The sequence below is a fragment of the Euprymna scolopes genome, chromosome 3 (genome assembly GCF_053919585.1).
Source record: "Euprymna scolopes isolate OS-2025 chromosome 3, ASM5391958v1, whole genome shotgun sequence".
Classification (NCBI taxonomy): domain Eukaryota; kingdom Metazoa; phylum Mollusca; class Cephalopoda; order Sepiida; family Sepiolidae; genus Euprymna; species Euprymna scolopes.
Genome location: NC_136484.1, coordinates 179,612,655 through 179,632,168, shown reverse-complemented (window position 1 = coordinate 179,632,168; position 19,514 = coordinate 179,612,655).

The window sequence follows — 19,514 nt, the reverse complement described above, 5'->3', positions numbered from 1 at the left end:
TCCAAGATGCATTTACAAATTCCACCAGTCTATGGCAAATACTATGCGAGTTCTACCAAGCTGATATTTGAGCACGATCTCCTACAGGACGTCTCGTTCACATATAACACGTCTAGGTCCGGTTGCTGTTTGATTGCTTGGAAACAATTATACAATGGCCTGGATGTAATTTAGTACAGATCTAGCAGTTCAGTTTTCCAAGTTTATATTTTTTCCAACGTACGTAAGAAGTAAAAAAAAAATACAATTTAAATATTTCAGAGTTAATTCTATCTCAGAATTACTTACGGCAAGTAAATTGCAAACACGTTCCGAATAAGGTCAACGATTTTACCCATGACAGCTCCCTTTTTTTTCTTTTAGAAGGGATTGTTTTTTTTTGTTTTTTTGCAAGCTTAACGGCTTATTTGCATAGTGAAAATTCACATATCGTTTTAAGGTTAACCTTAAATTCACATATCGGTTAAGGTGAAGGTTTCGTGCTTAACAGAAAAAAATGCCGTAAATTATTCTCTAATAGAGTACATAAACTTAGGACTTTATTTAAGTAGTATACTTAATATAAACTATTGCTGCAAGCTTGTCTGTATTGAAAATGCTTGCTTCTTGCTGGCTTCTAATATAGTTAGCCTTATGTTCAAGTACATTCGAAATATAATACAGTGCAAAGAAACAGTTACTCATGAAAACAAACCTCCTAAAGTAAAACCTTGAATAATTATCTAAACTCGAATGTAAATAATTATTAAGTCGACTTTACAAATTTAAAATAGTTAGTTATTGGATTTTAATTAATTATAAGGTGAAACCATAATGATTCAAACTCGATAGATAACGACAAACTTCCACCCATTAATATGGGAGGGAGATTATCATCAAAAGTGTCCTGAATTGTTAACTTAGCACCGGACTTACTACTTAGATATAAATAAGTCACTTGTCCCCATTCCCCTCCTCCCCCCGTTTTTTTATTAAATGGAGAGTAGATAATACAGTGGATGCGTTATCGGCAGTAACTCTCGCTTCTCCTATTTTGTCATTCAGTCCTCATTCAATGAGTGATTTTTCTGACAAAGGGTGAAGAAAAAGCTGCTTAAAGGTCGGTAGTTCTTGGTGAGCAGTAGTCTGAGATGTCGGAAATTTTTCTGTCTCTGTCTGTCCTTATGGCCATGTCACTAGTAAAGGTGCTGGAGGTAAACGTTTTGTCTGGGCTGACGTTATCCGCCTGATAGTCAGGGACCCGAACCTTGGATTAACCACTAAGGAGGCTGTCCTATCAGCAGGCGCAAAGTACTGGGACTGCTGTATTGCCATTTGGTGAGTGGATCTGGACCATGCAGTAGTCTCTGGTGGGGCCTCTCGATGCCATACTAGTGGGTAATTGTTACGGCTTTACCTTTTCGTGTGCTACAAAAAAAAATCCTGTCTTTTTCTCTCTTACTTTCCCTCTCTGTACTGCTCTAACCAAGTATGCCGACCTATTCCACAAATCCCAAAACCTCAACATGAAATATCTCCAGAATAAAACTCGATTAAACCTATAACCCCATCTTCCAACGTAGACCCCTACTACCAGGTCTCCTTCTCCAACATCAGGGGTCTACGTTCCAACCTTCCAGAGGTTGAACCCCAATTACAGGAGACGAAACGGGACATATTATTTCTAAGTAAAACTGGCATAGGGCCGACCACTTCCCTAGATGAGTTCATAATTAACGGATACTCTAATTTACACAAGCGGCTTGGTTTCAACTAGTTTTGGAAAATAGCGCACAGAATCCTAAATAGAAACGTGTGCCATATCCCAACTATAATCAATGGACCTGAGTTCAATTCGCAAGCATCAGACAACTTTTTGCCAATAATCTTGCAGCTAATTCTACCCTTTGCGACCAAGTCCGCCAACCACCAATATTTCCTGTATCAGAAAACACGCTATGTAATATACTAATATATGCCCGTGATGTTTCCAAGCTAATCAAAAACATTGATTCCAGTAAAGCAATCGACCCTGACGGCATACCAATTATAGTACACAAAAAGTTAAACCAGACCTAGCGCCCATACTTACAAAACTGTTTAAAAGTTGCCTTAAGGAGAATTGCTCCCAATCACCCAGAAAATCTCACCAATATTTAAGAATTCAGGTGATCGCTCATCTCCCTCTCAGTGCAGGCCGATGAGTCTCCTGTGTTTCATGAGTAAGTTGCTAGAGTTTGTGTTAAATAGACAAGTAATCAACCATCTCGGCAAAAATAACCGCCTTATTTACACACAATATGTTTTCCGTTCTGCTAGATCTACGGCAGATCTGCTTACAGTTATGTCTCATTGGATTAGTCAATCTTTCCACGTGGGACAACATTTCTAGAGCAATTGTTCTTGCTACATCAAAGGCATTTGATAGGGTATGGCATAAACGTTAACTTAACAAGATCTCAAGCTACGGTAAAGTGGAAATGTGTTCTCAATTTCCAATCAGTAGTGGAATGGGGACAAAAATGCTGGTCACGTTCAATGCGGCCAAGACTAAACTGGTTTCATTCAATAATTACAAGAAACCTTCTCTACCACCTATAGCAATAGCCAAATACTCTTTATCTGAGAGTACGTCTTTCAAGCTTCTTGGCCTAACGTTCACAGGAAACATGAGTTGGAACAATTACATCGAGAGCATTGCCAGGACCGCTGCAAGGAAGGTGGGCTCTCTCTACCGGGCTAGAAAACTACTGTATCCTGTACCTCTATAAGGCAACCATTCGCCCATGTATGGAGTGTTGCTGTCATATTTAGGCTGGTGCATCGGCTACTAGTCTCTCGCTCCTTGACAGGGTTCAAAAGAGAGTCGCAAATCTGATAGGCCCTGAACTGGCATCTAAGCTTCAGCCTCTGTCCCATCGACGAAACGTTGCATCTCTCTACCTGTTCTACAAGTATTTTAATGGTGAATGCTCTGATGAGCTACAAGCACTTGTGCCCCCACGACGGGAACATCCTCGACGGACCGGACAAGCTACAAACTCCCACTCCCACATTGTAGAGATCCCTAGATGTAAAAGATCTTTCTACTCCGGTAGTTTGTTCCCCAGAACCGGTAGACTTTGGAATTCCATTCCAGATCACTGCTTCCCCAAATGTACTGACATGCAGAAGTTCAAGTGCAACGTGAACCAACATCTTGCTGCCCAAATCCCTACATAGTATCCCAGTAGTTGTTTCCCCTGATAGTAGCCCCCTACACCAAAGTGGCAATGTGCCTTGTTTGGGGTGAAAATGTAATAAAAAAAATAAAAAAATCATTTCTCTCTGATAGGTTCATAAGATAGCAGTTGACGGGCAACAATCAGAAGGTCACAGTATTAATGCTGGAGTCTCTCAGGTGTTCATCCTGGGCCCAAATCTCTTCATGATCTACATTAATGATCTTCCAAATCTCGCCCTACATCATTCGTAGACATTTATGCTGATTAAACTACCATATATGGTAGCACATCTAAGACCGTAAACGACCATGTTATCCTCTCTCTTCTGATCTTGATCACGCGGTACAATGGAGAAAGGAGTGGCTTGTTACTTTTAATGCATCTTAAACCAAGCCTTTACCTTTATATCATCAAAGCTCTGATCCCCATTTGGAATCAATTGAAATGTATGGGGCTCGTCTTAGGGATACCTCATGGCTTCAAAATCTTCTAGGCCTGAACTTTCCTCCTGATCATATATGGAAAATGTATATCAAATCTGTTGTCAAGGCGGCTTGAAAAAAAATTTGGGATCCTTCTAACGATCCAGTAAATATCCCACTGCTGATGCAATTCTCTATAAATATAAGAGCCAGGTACGCCCAAGAATGGAGTACTATTACTACATCTGGACATGACCGTCTTATCCTGTTTGACAGAGTTAAAAATATTCTCCGTAGCCTCGTAGGAAATGTACTTTTTTCTTCCTTGCATCTTCTACGTAACAGAACAGATGTTGCGAGTTTTTTCTGCTTTATCGCTATTTTCCTGGCAAGTGCTCGACCAAGCTACTTTATCCACCCTCGCCGAACTTTCACAAGAAACACTCGTCTAGCTGAAAACCCTATCAATAATTCTCCACACTCTTTATCTATTCATTAACATAAACGTAGATTCCATGACCAAAGTCTTTTTCTTAGTTGTGCACGTCTTTTAAACTGTCTTCCATTTTCCTGAGTTCAAGCTGAATACAATCTGATTGTTTTCAAGTCAAACATAAACAAATTCCTGATGAGTCGTTCCACTTAATTTTAAAAAAATTACCGAATTTCCCTTACTAACGATTACTATATTGTCCAAGTGACTACTGTACACTCTTAACCCTTATCCTCGAGTTGCCCATACGCGTTGATAAGTGCGGATGCATATGTAAAAAAATGTTAAAAAAATAAAAATGATAACTCTGCCAGCTAGAAAATCGCTCATGAAGTTCGATATTAAACTCTGAACGAGATTGGGCACCCTTGACTACTTTGACATATAGGAGATATACTTGGATGTATAATATCATCATACTCAAACTGAAAGAATTCTTAGAAAATATAGACTTAGTATGAATATAGAAAATGAGAAAATAATCTCCTTTTTATGTATATCTCTTACACCAAGTGAAGAAACGAAACCCAGCCTATCAGCTTATGTAAATAATCATAGAAACATCCTAGATATGTATCGGTATCAGATATTCTGTTTGCCGATTATAACATATGCGAGACTATCTCCGACTTCACCAATGCAGAAATCTATACCGCTGCAGGCAAATGCATATAAATTACCACTTACATACAGTTAAAGCGCCATAATTGTATCATAATCTGCTATATAATTGTCTCCCTTCCTTCAATGTATAACCGCTATACAAGTCCCACATATGCCCGTGGCTAAACGTCGAATTCATATATTATTACACTTATAAAAAGAAACATTAGGTTTTGAAATAACTGGAATAAAGAATTTCCTATTATCCTTATTTATTATGTTTTTCATTCAATTTTTACACCAAACAAGGAAGATTGCCACTATTGAGGGCATAAGTTGTTGGGATATTATGAAGGGAGATCGGTAGCAAGATGTCAGTTCACATTACACTATAACCTTTGTATGACAGTACAGTTGGGAAAGCAGAATGCCGAAAGGGGGTTCCAAAGTCTAGCAGTTATATGGTAGAAACTATTGGAGTAGAAAGCTTTCTTACCCCTAGGGATCTCTTCTGTGAAGGGGTGGATTTTTGCTGCTTGTCGGGTTTGTCGACGGTATTTCCATCGAGGGGTACAAGTGTTTGCAGCTCGTCAAACCACCGTTATAAACTTGTATATACGTCAGAGGGGTGCAACATTTCGTCGATAGCAGTTCAGAACCTATTAGTTTGACGAATCCCTTTTGAACCCTGTCCAGGAGGGAAAGACAAGTACCAGATGCTCAACCCAAATGTAATAACAGTACTCTATACATGGGCGAATGGTGGCCTTATACAGGTACAGGATGCTTTCAGGCGTAAGCAGCATTCTAGCAGGCTAGAGATAGCCTACCTACTTTGCAGCGGCCTTGGTAATGCTCTCAATGTATCTATTCCAGTTCATGTTCTCTGTGAAGGTTATGAATTGATCTATACATTTATGCATGTTTCAATTTAATCAACGGATTAGTATACACTTTTCTATTACCATAACCTTTTTCTCTTGTATCTAAATCCACCTGCGTGAGGAGCTATTTTATTACGAAATAACGTATATATATGAGAATGCTTATAGATATATTTTATCTCCTTATAAATACCTATAGCTATATAAATGCGTGTATATAATTATATATATTTATTTATATATATATATATATATATATATATATATACATATATATATATTCATTTAAGTTTTTTATACATAGGCATCACTGCTTATCAAGGCCCAGATTCCACTGGAGGATAAGTGTTAGGAGTGTGCGGTAGTCAATTAGACGATATAGTAATAGTTAGTAATGGAAATTCGGTAAATTTGTTTACATAAGTGGAATGGCTCATACAGAACTTGTTTACCTTGTGCTTGAAGACAATCAGATTGTAGTCAGCTGCGAAGCAGGAAAAGGGAAGTAACTTCCATAGGTGTTCACTTCTAAAAAAGAAGCTTTGTTCATGAAATGTGTGTGTAGCTTAAGGCACAGATAAAGAGTGCGGGGAATTTTTATAGTGTTTTAATCTAGAGGAATCATCAGGCGGATAACGTCATCCCTAATAAAACGTTTACCTTACTAGTGCCATGTCTTCAAGGACAGAAAATTTCCGACATCTCTGGCGACTGTTTGTGCTAAATACTGCTTACCTAGAACACATCCTTTTCTTCTCCTTTCATCAGAAAAAAAAAAATCATTAGAAAATGAGGACTGAGGGACAAATAAAGAGAAGCGAGAGTAACGGGAGCTGCTGATAACGAATCCACAATGCGTTCACTACTCTCGATTAAAACATATTTTGTTTAGTTATGCACTTTATAAAAGCCAATTGGAAGTTTTAATGGAACTTTTGGTGATAGATTTCAGGACTTGAAATTGAATACAATTGCCTAATCTATTTATGCAGTCAACTTTGTAGATATAATAAACATAATTTATGGTCGAGAAAAGTCATATTAAATAGAATAATCAAAAAATAAAAATATAAAACAAATACTGAAATAAAATGTAGCTATAAACATTTGAATCTAAAAAGATACAAATTATAATTAATATAGCAACGACTCATCTTGAAAGAGTTCCATCTCCAAAATTCAAACTGTTGCAGGGAAATTTGCTTTTAAAACATCAGCGTTCCAAAGACATTTGTTTTTTTTTGTTTTTTTAATTAACCGTTAAAAAAAGAACGTGGTCGTCTTCCCAACTTCGACTAGTGACGCTTTAAGGATTAGCGAGATTAAATAAAGCAAGGGAAAGAGGTTCTATAAATAGAATATCATTGTTGAGTCTATGCTATCTTTAAGATCAACTTAGTAGATATAATAAACAGCATTTATGGACGAGAAAAGCTATTATGAAATAAAACAAAAAAAAAATATGAATTTAAACTGAAATAAAATCAAAACGATAAAAATTATAATTAATATAGCAACGCCTTATCTTGAAAGAGTCCCATCTTGAAAATGCAAACTGTTGAAGGGAAATTAGCTTTAAAAATATCAGCGTTCCCAAGACATATTTTTTAATGAACCGTTCAAAAAACATGATCGTCTTCCGAACTTTAGCTAATGAGGTTTTAAGCAGTTGCGAGATAAAAGGAAAGCGGGAGTAGCGGGTCTGCAAAGAGAATATAATGTTGGCTAGATAATAAACTCAGGAGGTGTGTTAATTGTATCGAATGCAGGGGACTCGGATTATGAACACCGAGTTCAGACATCTTAAACATACGATCCAAATCAAGAGAGAAACTCGAGGATGGTAATTCCGGTCTGAAACGTTAATGGCTTGCGAGATTTACGATTTTGTTTACATTATTTAAAATTGTATAATCTCATGTTCAATATATATATATATATATATATATATATATATATATGCATATAAATATGCATATAAATATGTTAATTTATATATATATATATATATATATATATATATATATATATATATATGAAGAGAAATTGCTATATATGTACTATGCATTATTGGTTTGTTGGAGGTACATATGTTATAACAATACCGTTATTCAGCATTTATGATAACCATAGAAAGTCAATGTAAAATATACCCTGTACTATTACGATCAAGGACATGCATCTTATTTGCCCGAGTAGTCCATCGCCTTCGCTATCTTCCCTGTCTCTATTAATATATCCATCTCTCTATGTATATTGATATACACATATGTACATGCGTGACGGCTTTAATTTTTGCAGTAATAAGAAGTGTAGATGGATCAGTGTCGATAATGGAGCTTATCTTAGGCAATGTGAAACCAAATAAAAGATAGAGAAAGTAAAACAGTTGACTCAAGGAGAAAAACAGGAAGAACCCCATGAAGAGATTCGTAGAAATATAAAGAATGCGTAATATGTAATAAGCGTTGTATCATATGTTATTTCCCTGATCATCCAAGAAAACGCTCGAGCTAAAAATTGATTAACGCGTTGAATTTTCTCATGCGAATAAAACGTTACGATGTATGAAATCGAATAAAACTTATTTCCCATTTCAGTAAGGAATCACATTATCAACCAAAAATAATATCATATTCGCAACGTACTGCTTACTGCATCAATCTTCGAGTCTATAAATAAGAAGAATATTTATATAAACTCGTATAAGTTATAAACATAATTAAAGCTCTTTATAATGGAGTAATACTAATTCTATGTTATTTCTATGTTTATTCTATTATTTCTATTTTTATTCATCTGCACGCATTCATTATACATTTTTCTCGTTGAAAATAATATATATATATATATATATATATATATATATATATATATATATATATATATATATATATATATATATATATATATATATATACGGCGTGCTCAAAATGTCACTGAAGGATTCTGAACTTTAATAGATACTTTGTTTTGGATATCTTTTTGTAATTGTAAAAAAATCTTATTTAGATATTAAGGAAACATTTTAAGATATGCTAACTTCCAACAATGTATATATATATATATATATATATATATATATATATATATATATATATATATATATATATATATATATACTAGCTGTACCCTGCCACGCGTTGCAGTGGCTCAATTTGGTGTAATGGAAAAATTTAATAAAAGAGAAAATGCATGTTTCTTATATTAGTACAGCAATCCACTGCAAAAAGTGAAAAAGAAGGCGAAACTGAAAAAAAATGGTACTCTTGCAGAATTCGATCTGGATCCTCGAGAGTTTCTGTCAATCATTCATAGCAAAAATGTTGAAACGCTAAATGTTTTTTTTTTGTTGTTGTTTTAAAAAATGTGAGTAATTAATATTTGGTTAATAGTGGGGGTAGGGGGTTACTATACACAGATTCGAAAAAGTTGTCCAAAAACAAATAAATGAAAGCAAAGGTAAGGTAATTTACGTTTCTATCTAATTGGATAATTGTTTAGTGTTTTTTATGTAATGTAAAATGTTTAATTGGCTCAAAAAAGAGAAATGGTCGCGGATTCTGTTGAATACGTTAAGTGTGGGAAAGTAAGTTTAAAACTAAAAACTATACAAAACAGTGTCTGAAACTCACCGAATATATGTTACCATGACATAGGCTGGCATAATCGGTAGGTTTCTGACAGTATTTTGTATAGTTTTTTTTAGTTTTAGCTCACTTTCCCTTACTTAAATTAATCAACAGTGTCCACCACCATCTGTAGCTTTCAAATACACCAATAAACACTGTTTTTCAAGCCGACTAAACGTTACATTAAATGAAAAGGGTTTGTATTACTAAACACAGGTACAAAGAAGTTGTCAAAAAATAAATATATAACAAATAAATGTTATCAAAGGCAAGAAAAGTAAGTGTTCTACCTAACTGGATAAGATTTTAGTGTTTTTATGTAATGTATAATCGGTTCAAAAACATTCAATGTTTATCGGTATATCTGAAAAATACAAATGGCGGCAGACTGTTTCGAACACGTTAAGTTTGGGGAAATTTTGGGAAAATGAGTTTAAACTAAAAAAACTATACAAAATACTGTTAGGAACTCACTCAATATATGTTACCATGATGTAGGCTGGCATATACTCGGTGGTTTTAAACTTTTGCTCGATACAGGTGACGACTTTTAAAAGTCCCTTTGAGTGATTACCTGGTTTGAGGATATTTGTACAACTAAACGGCAAATCTGCTCCAAAAATCCGGTATTATTTTACTTTAAGGCCCGTTTCACGTTCATATATAAGGAAATATTTTATTGTAGATTTCGTTGTGCTAAGAACGAATCTGCAAACCGTTTACGTAGCAAAAAAAAAGTTTTCATGATATTCATGAAATTACTTTTTCGAAAAGTGGGTGATCACTTTTCAATGTAAATTTAACTTAGAATGAGCACCCACTTTCTGGCCACCTGAGAGAGGGGCATTTTTCTGTTTCTTGGCTAAAAAGTGTTTTGTTTGATTTCTTTTGCATGGTAATAACCCCTGAACTCTGGGACTATTTTCCATTTAACAGACGTAGCCTTTGTTTATGCTATGCGTAAGCATAAACGAAAGCTAATAAACATGGGAAAAAATTCCCCCTCTCTCAGGTGGCTAGAAAGTGGGTGCTCATTTTAAGTTAAATTTACATAGAAAAGTGATCGCCACTTTTTCGAAAAAGTAATTTCTTCATATCATAGAAACTATCTTTTTGCGACGGAAACGGTTTGCAGATTCGTTTTTAGCACACCAAAATCTACAAAAAAAATTTGTTCTTTACGAACGTGAGACGCACGGCCCTTAATGGGAAATTATATCAAAAATCCGGGAGAAAATAGTTTTCAATAAAAACAGCAAATGAATTCGATAGAAAAAAATGGATGCTATTTTTTTTTCTTTCTGAGTGTTTCTTGGCTAAAAAGTCTTTTTGTTTGATTTCTTTTGCATGGTATTAACCCCTAAAATCTGAGACTGTTTTCCATTTCACAGACGTAGCCTTTGTTTATGCTATGCGTGAGAATAAACGAATACTGTTAAATATGCATTCGCGTACCAAACTGCCTTGTCAAAAAAACCTTTAAGCCAATAAACACGAAAATAAATGCCCCTTCCTCAGGTGGCCAGACGTGGGTGCTCATTTTAAGTTAAATTTACATTGAAAAGTGATCAGCCACTTTTCGAAAATAAAATTTCTTCAGATCATGAAAACTATTTTGATACTCCTTGGGCGTTGAGTTCCATGGCGACCCGCAGAATTATTTAATGGTCGTTCCCTTAGTACCTCCCCTAGTCAAGGCTAACGCATGCGCACGTAACATTTTTTATTTATTTATTTATGTGGTGGAGTTTCTATACTGATAGGTTTTTTGAAATTTTTTCACTGTATTATTATTGATTGAACACTAACCAGATTATGAAAAAAAATTGAAAATAAAAAATCATTTCAACATTTGAAAGGGGTACTCACTTTTTAGTTACCACGTTCTGGTAAATCGGTCACTTTTTATTTATTTATTTTTTTCTAAATACGGAAGTGTCTTCGGGAGATATAAAATGGTCGCATGTTGACGAAGGAATGTATCGGGAGGCGTACGGGTAGCAGTATCAGAATTTTGGGGGAATTTTCAGCCGAGTCGCCATTTTGAATAGACACTTATCTTTCTATCAGATTATAGCAATATGAAAACGTAATGTAAACCCGTAAATTTTATTTCAATAAAACGAGCAAGACCAAATTTTAATATCATAAAAGCTTTAATAGAGAAATAAACAATTTTATTTATTTTTCCTTCGATTTCTTCACTTAACATTTCACGGAATGTCGAACAAATAGCACAGTTGAATCTTACGATATATATTTTAAACGGCAAAATATCACTCACCTGCTCTATGAGTAAGATATGCTTTCTTTTAATCTTCTTGTATGAGCATTTATTCATATTTATGTATTATAATCCATGTATTTTTTAAATGGAAGGATTTTTCCAACACATATCGCGACAACGCGTGTCTTTCAAGAAAGTTGTAAAGACACCGGATGTTAAGATTATCACTTACTTATGTACGGAAGCCTATAAGTGTAAAAAAAACACTAATTCAGAAACCTTAATAATCTCGATATTGGATTATATTCCTTCAAATTTTCCACTTTTAAGGTTTTCGGAGGCGCTGAAAACGGAAATAACCATTTATATATACGGCAAACGAAACTAGTAGTTTCCAAGATAAAACATTTTACAAATGGTCACAAAGTGGGGGGTCACTTTTCTATAATGATGTGACGTCAAATGGGCACCCCCTTTATGGCCACATTGCAATGAACAGATATGGCCGTAATTTTAAAGGAATTTTCGAGGGTGGCTTCATATTGACTCTATATGAATAAAGGGAGATAACATCGTCCTTTTTTTTTAATGTGGGCGCCTTTACGCTATCGCACATGAAAACTGGGATTTTTCATTTTTGGATTTACACGGATAACGAAATGACGAAGATATGCAATATAAGTTTTTTTTTTAATATCTTAAAGAAATACATGATTTTTTTTTATTTTTATACTATACATCTGCATTATAGGGTGTCGTCTTTTTTTATATCGAAAAAAAAGGAAACCATGAATTAAATATAAAAATATACACTGACCGAAAAATAATGACTGGAAAATTCTAAACAAAAATTAAGCTTCCACGTAAAAAAAAAAAAAAAAAAAAAAAAACACGTGGTTATCGAAAAAAGAAGGATTTACATTTTGGACTTTACCGGTAAATTTACAGATAAGTGATATGTTTTTGTTGTTTTAAATTTGAGTATTTTATTTATTGATGTTTTATCTTCAATTTGTGATATATATAAAACGTGTCGACCAAAATTAATTATTAAAATTCTCATAGACATTTCAAAATGGAGGGGGGTGAATTTATAAAACAACGTTTGTCTAAAATATTATATTCAGTTTATCGGAAAGAGCATAAAATTTTATATTCACCCTGAAAAAAACGTAACAATTGAACGAATAGGAAAATTTTGATAGATTTTTTAAGTTTAAAAATTGAAAAATATTCATCTCATAAAAATCAATTGATTTCATTACGTAACAAAATGTCTCCCAGAGCGCACGCACGCACTTTGTAAACACTGTTTTTTAAACAATGAAAAATAATATTTCTATTATTTTTAAACAACTTAAATAGTTTATTTTGGAAGCATATTCTATAAAGAAAATAAATAACCCACTTTAGAAAGAGAAATTACGAGTTTTCTATATTTTATTCGCAGTTTTCTGTTAGGGGTGTCAAAAATTCCCCCAAAATTCTGATACTGCTAGCGTACGGGATTAAAAATTATTGGTAATTTTTTAGATTAGGTCCACCTCCTCAATTTTCTTTTAAATGACGACTTGAAATGGTTTTCGACTATGCTGAATACGAAAATCGCATCGAAATTTGGCAGAAATAAGTAGTTATCCAGATATAAAAAGTTGTATTATGCATTGTAATCTTTGGCGGCCATGTTTTTTACGTGTGGGTATTTGTTTATGGCGCGTGTGCACATAAAAAGATGGCCGCCGAAGAATATAATGCATAATACAACTATTTATTTCCGCCAAAATTCCAATGCAATTTGCGTGTTCAGCATACTCGGAAACCTATTAATGTCGTCATTGAAAGGAAAATTGTGGAGGTGGACCTAATCTAAAAAAAATACCAAATTATTAAACATTTCTCCAGCATGTTAGTGAAATTTATAATACTTTAAAAAAATTAAAAAGAAACAAAACAAAAGTTTTGAAAAAAAACTCACCTTTCACAAAAACACTTAAAAAAAACCCACAAACTGACTAAATAAGTAAAAAAAAATAATTAAAAATCTCGAAAATTATTTTCATGAAAACAATAAAAAAAGTCCTGTTCTCTATTTTTTTCTTTGAGAAACAAATATATTTCTGACTTACAAATGCCGTAGAGACTCATTATTTTTACTTTCTATGGTTTTTATATACCGCGTTTTTATTGCTTACAAAATGGGTGACTGATTTATCAAAACGTTGTAACTAAAAAGTGAGCACAACTTTCAAATATCGAAATAATGATTTCTTTTTTACATTTTTTTAATACTCTGTTTAATTAGTGTCCAATCAATAATAATCCAGTGAAAACAAATTCCAAAAACCTATAAGTATAGAAATTAAGCATGGGAGTAATGGTTACACAACAACGTCGTCTTTCGCACTTTTACAAACATTTTTTAAAAAAAGTAACTAAACCATTTATTGATAATTTGTCACGTGTACAAACATTTATTTATTTACGTAGGGTTAACTGCTTTCATGAATAAGAAAAGTGTTACTCTTTAAGAATAATAAAAGGAAAAAGTTACTGAACATTTATAAAAGAACTTACTTCTTTTCATGAAGGCCAGAGGAATAGTTGGCCGAAAAGTCGTGAAGCAACAACTAATAAAGATGAGAATAATAGTCCGCAATAAATAAAAATAGTGCTAATGCAGAGAGCGATCCGCGCCATTTTTTAAATCATATTTCCACGTTTAAATAACGTTGTACGATATGTTTTTTTTATTTTTTATTTATTCAATTGTAAGGTTAAAGTACAGAATAGGTACAAAACATCCTTCCCTCCCCATGTTAAGAATGACTGTTTAAATAATAACATTATTTCAGCACGGATCACTCTCTGCATGAGTAATCTCATATCGAAAAACAAAAACAAAAAACTCAAAAGCAAGCAACAAACATTTTTGGGGCCCTATATAATAAAGAAAAGATTTGTAAATTAAAAAAATTTGGAAGATAAACAAATGAAATATTTTTTTTTTTTTTTACTTATCGAGTTAACAGAAAATGAAATCTTTCGTCAATTCGTGGCTGTGAGATGAATCGAACCGGAAGTTCAGTTTTATCAACAGTACAGATTCGCAGTAACGGTTAAAATATATTTATTTTATTTAATATTTTAATTTTAATTAGGTAAATTAATTTTAATAACATAAAAACATACCTCGACTCTAAAAATGGGTTGTCTAAAAATGTCAAATAAATTGGTAACGTAGAAATATGGTTTTATTCTTTTAGAACAAACCAACAGTTACATTTATATATATATATATATATATATATATATATATATATATATATATATATATTAACCACTATCCAGTTATGTGTTAAATAATATATATATATATATATATATATATATGTATATATATATATATATATATATATATATATATATATATATATAAACAAATATTGGCTGATAAACGTTCCAGGTGATTTAGTTTTACAGTAATCTGAGTTCTCCGATTTTTTTCTTAATTCCGATTTTTCTTTTTTTGTTAATTCTGTGTTGGGCCAATTTTTTTTGTGTGTTTTAAACTTTAGTATGGAAATTGTTTAATACAGAGAAATATATACTGCTAGTATTTAAAACTTATATAAAAAATACATGTCTTTTAAATGTTGACAATTTTCAGTTTCGCATATTTGTGCTCCTTCAAAAACATTATTCATGACAGATTGAAGAATGTGTGCATTGTGATTTTATACCCTTATTTCGTTCCTGATGTTTTCCTTCAATTTTTTCAGATTTGAGTATTTTGTTAGCAGAAACTCTTTCACAATTGAGGCTATTTCTTACAAGCAAATACTGTCGATGAGTTCTTTAGATCCAGACAACTGGTTTTAGTAAAACAATTTAACAACTTGCGTACGTTACTCAATATTATACTTATTCGAAATATATATATATATATATCACCTGGCATATAAGTGAATATGTATATACAGATATATGTATAATTGTATATATACATATGCATTTGTGTGTGTCTGTCTGTGTGTCTGTGTGTATACATATTCACATATATGCCATCTTAATAACTAAATATTCAGGGAAGAGTGGGGCCCTCTAGGGGAAGTTAACTCTGAAATAGAATAGCGAATGAAAATGGTCCGGTTTGCTCTTGTAGATAACTTTTTAATGACTATAAAGAAAGCAGATGCTTTCAAGTTGGCATTAGATAAAACAGAGGAAAGTAAGTACTATAAACTATCAATAACATGTTCTTATCTGTGCTCTATATACTCTAACCTATAATAGCGAATAATAAAATAATCAGATATATTTATGTGCGTTCATTAAATATTCAACTTGTGATAATACATCGCTGACCGTGACTATATATGTATATGTGCGAAATATTACATGTATATTCTATACATTTAAAAACAAACTTAATTAATAATACAACACCAACAATTAAACTATGAATAAATAAGAATGAAGGTCGCAAATTTGGATTGGTAAGAAACATATTTATCGTATATACATATACCGTTAGAACTGAATGAAACTTATTTGATCTCTATCATTTGGTCGGCTTTCTGTACAGGATTGATGCGTTATGCACACACACTAGTAACACATAGTAAATATACGAGCTGAGGTTTCTGACTATATCAGATTTATGAAGATTTTTTTTAAAGAAATTACGTATGATCAGATGCTTTCTAAAGTTATCAAATAGTTTTAATCCCATCGTTATTTTTCTTTAGAGATTCAACCTCCACATAGTTGACCCATATACTAGATTTACACTAGGATGTTCATTAGTGCCTATAAGTTAGTAAAAAGAACAAAATCACTACTCGATTTTGTATTACATTAATTAATAAAAGAAACAAGGGTGCGTAAGCGTAATGTATGCGTCTAGACATGAATACGAAACAAACAAAATTATTTCTTTTTTACACAAAAAAACTGAAAGATATGGTGCAGTAGAATATCAGCTAAGGTAAACAGTTGTTTCAAATCAAGGCAATGATTTCAATTGCTTCTATGGGCCCTAGATTTCAACATTTCGCCTCAGTGCTTCTAACACAATGCGTGAAGAATGCATTCGCTCGCGCTCGAGTTAATAATCGACGATTTATATATTCATAACTAGTTGCATATGTATATTTCTGCGATTGGATGGCTGAAAACTGAAATTGCCGGCGCATAATGGTTTTAGCGTGTACAACGTTTCTTCATGCGCATTAAACGCTACTGGTCTTGCGCAATTTTGAATAAGGACACACTCTGAATGTCATTGTTACGCTCTTATCGTAGTCTACACAAATGTTCTATTCGTGGGGGGTTCATTACGAAAACCTAATTCCAAAGTCCGTATACATGTTTTACTTAAAATGCTTACTTATGTGAAGGTGGCTATATCTTTATAATCATATGCTGCGACTATAATTATTTTTTTTTTACATGGGGGTCAACACTTATCAAGGCTCGAAGGCCACTCAGGGAAAAGGGTTATTGCGTGTACAGTAATCAATCAGATAGTATTCTAGTAATCATTAGTATTGGGGGTTTTGATAGAGTGTCTTAAGGGGGCGGTTTGTCAGGAGTTTTTTATGTTGGACTTGAAGACGTCCAAGTTGTAGTAAGGTGAGAAACAGACAAGCGGCAGAGAGTTCCACTGGCGTGCAGTTCTAATAAAGAAGCTTTGCTCATGGAATCTACGTTTGGATCTAGGCACAGATAAAGAGTGGGGAAAATTATTGACAGTAGTTTCAGCCAGACGGGTGTTACGTGTAAAAGATTGGCGAGGGAGGGACGAGAGATTGGAGCTCAGACGAGCATCTGCCATGGAAATAACGATAAAACAAAGACAGGCTCGCAACGTCTCTTCTGTGGGAGAGAGGTTGCAGGGAAGTGAAAAGGGTATCCCCCACTAAACCACGAAGTCTATTTTGTACTCTGTCAAGGCAGGATAGGTTATTTTAGCAGCTCCTGCCAAGATGTGGCAGCAGTACTCCATCCTTGGACGTACTTGCCTTTTATACAGATAGAGAATTGCATCAGTAGTGAAATATCTGGTGGAGCGGTAGAAGGATCCCACCATTTTCCCAGCGTCCCGGGCAACAGATTTGATGTACGTGTTCCATTTCAGATCAGGAGTAAAGGTCAAACCCAGAAGCTTGTCAAAGCATGAATCCTCCCCAAGACGAGAGCCGTCCATTTCAATTGATGCTAGATGGGGATCAGAGCGTTGATGATCTAAAGATAGAAACTTTGTTTTGGATGCATTAAAAGTGACCAGCCACCTCCTCCCCCCATTGTACCACGTGCTGAAGATCAGAGGAGAGAGAATTAGAGAGAACTTTGTCATTTACGGCCTTTGATATGTTGCCATAGATGACCGTGTTGTCAGTATAGATGTCAACGAATGATTTAAGTATGTTATTAGGGAGATCATTGATGTAGATCTGAAGAGAGTTCGGCCCAGGATGGACCCCTGGGCGAGTCTAGCATTTAGCATTAATACTGTGGGCCTCTGATTTCTGCCCATCAACCACTACTCTTATGAACCTATCGGAGAGAAATGAGTTCATAAATATGATACACGTCCTCTTCCATAGTGAAATATGATCATTTCCTTTAACAATGAGATATTTAACTTCGTTAGTCCTCTCTTTTTAAATTATTTAAAAAACAAACTTGCGGTAACATCTTTTGCAATGATTAAATTATACGATATGGAATTTCTGCAGGCTCTCAATTGTTTTGAATGTATTTTATATTTCTAATATTGTCCCTACAAGATTCCACAAATTTATGTAAAAGCTGAATACGCATATTTATATATCTACATAAGTGCAGCGATTTGTTAACCGGGTATATCTTCCTATTGCAGGTTTGTTACATCAAATAATTAATTTCTAGTATTATGTTTATGTACTTGGGTAGGAGAGGTCAATTCTGGTTGTGAATTGTTGTATATCTTCGAATTCTTTCAATTTTAAACTTACAAAAGTGCAATTAGATTGAATACTAATAGGATACATGGAGATCTCTCGCTGGCATAAATCTATCCTCTATAAGAAAACTGTTTAAATTGCTTGTAATTTAAGCGTGATATTTATCTGTAAATGATCCGTGAGAGATTTCTGAGATTGTCAAATAAATGGTGAACAATATGGCTACTTACCTGCTAATATGGGTAGAGTAAACTATATTCATATATTTTATATATTTTGATTCTTAGTACTGAGCAATGTTGCATTTATGTTACCATGATACATACAAGATCAAAAAGACTAAACATACATAAGTTAGATAAATATATATAAATAATAACTAAAGAAATATCGAGCGTCTTCACACCCCGTGCTTCAATGATTGAACCATTGTTATGTTTCTGCGACACTCTACACAAATATATTCAACCACCAAGTTTATATCGCAAGCAAGGTTTTTGCCTCGGTCATATTAATTATATAGAGGTTAATCTCATGGTTGCCATCAAATAATGAACTAGTATAGTACTTATTCTAAATGCGCATATGTTTCATTAAACTTGACGCATTTTTCAACACTGTGCTTATCATTATCTAAGTAAGTGATAGACAAAAATATATGGATACTGATGTACAAATTAGAAACGCTAGATTTGTATTGAATGTGCTTAGCCTTCTGATTGTATGGTGTATTTGAGAGGAGAGAAACAAATAATCCTATAGGAGGGAACGATATAATTGTTGCCCTAAATGGAACAACACTACAGATTTATTTTAAAACTGTTATTGAAAAAAATCAATTCAAGTGATCTGATTATATATTAGAGTTGCAATTTATTCAATGTAGCCGCCTTCAGGCGTAATCACCGCCTTGATATGAGTCAGACAGGAGGTGGGCGAATACTCGGCAAATGGTGTCGATCAGGCTGGCTTTTGGGTTGTGGGATACCATGTTTGCGGTGTTCACAACACATACGCAACCGAAGAAGTTTACCGGATTCAAGTCAGCGGAGGAAATGGCAGTGAGAGAAGGGTACACACTTTTAGCACTTTTTCTGGATACA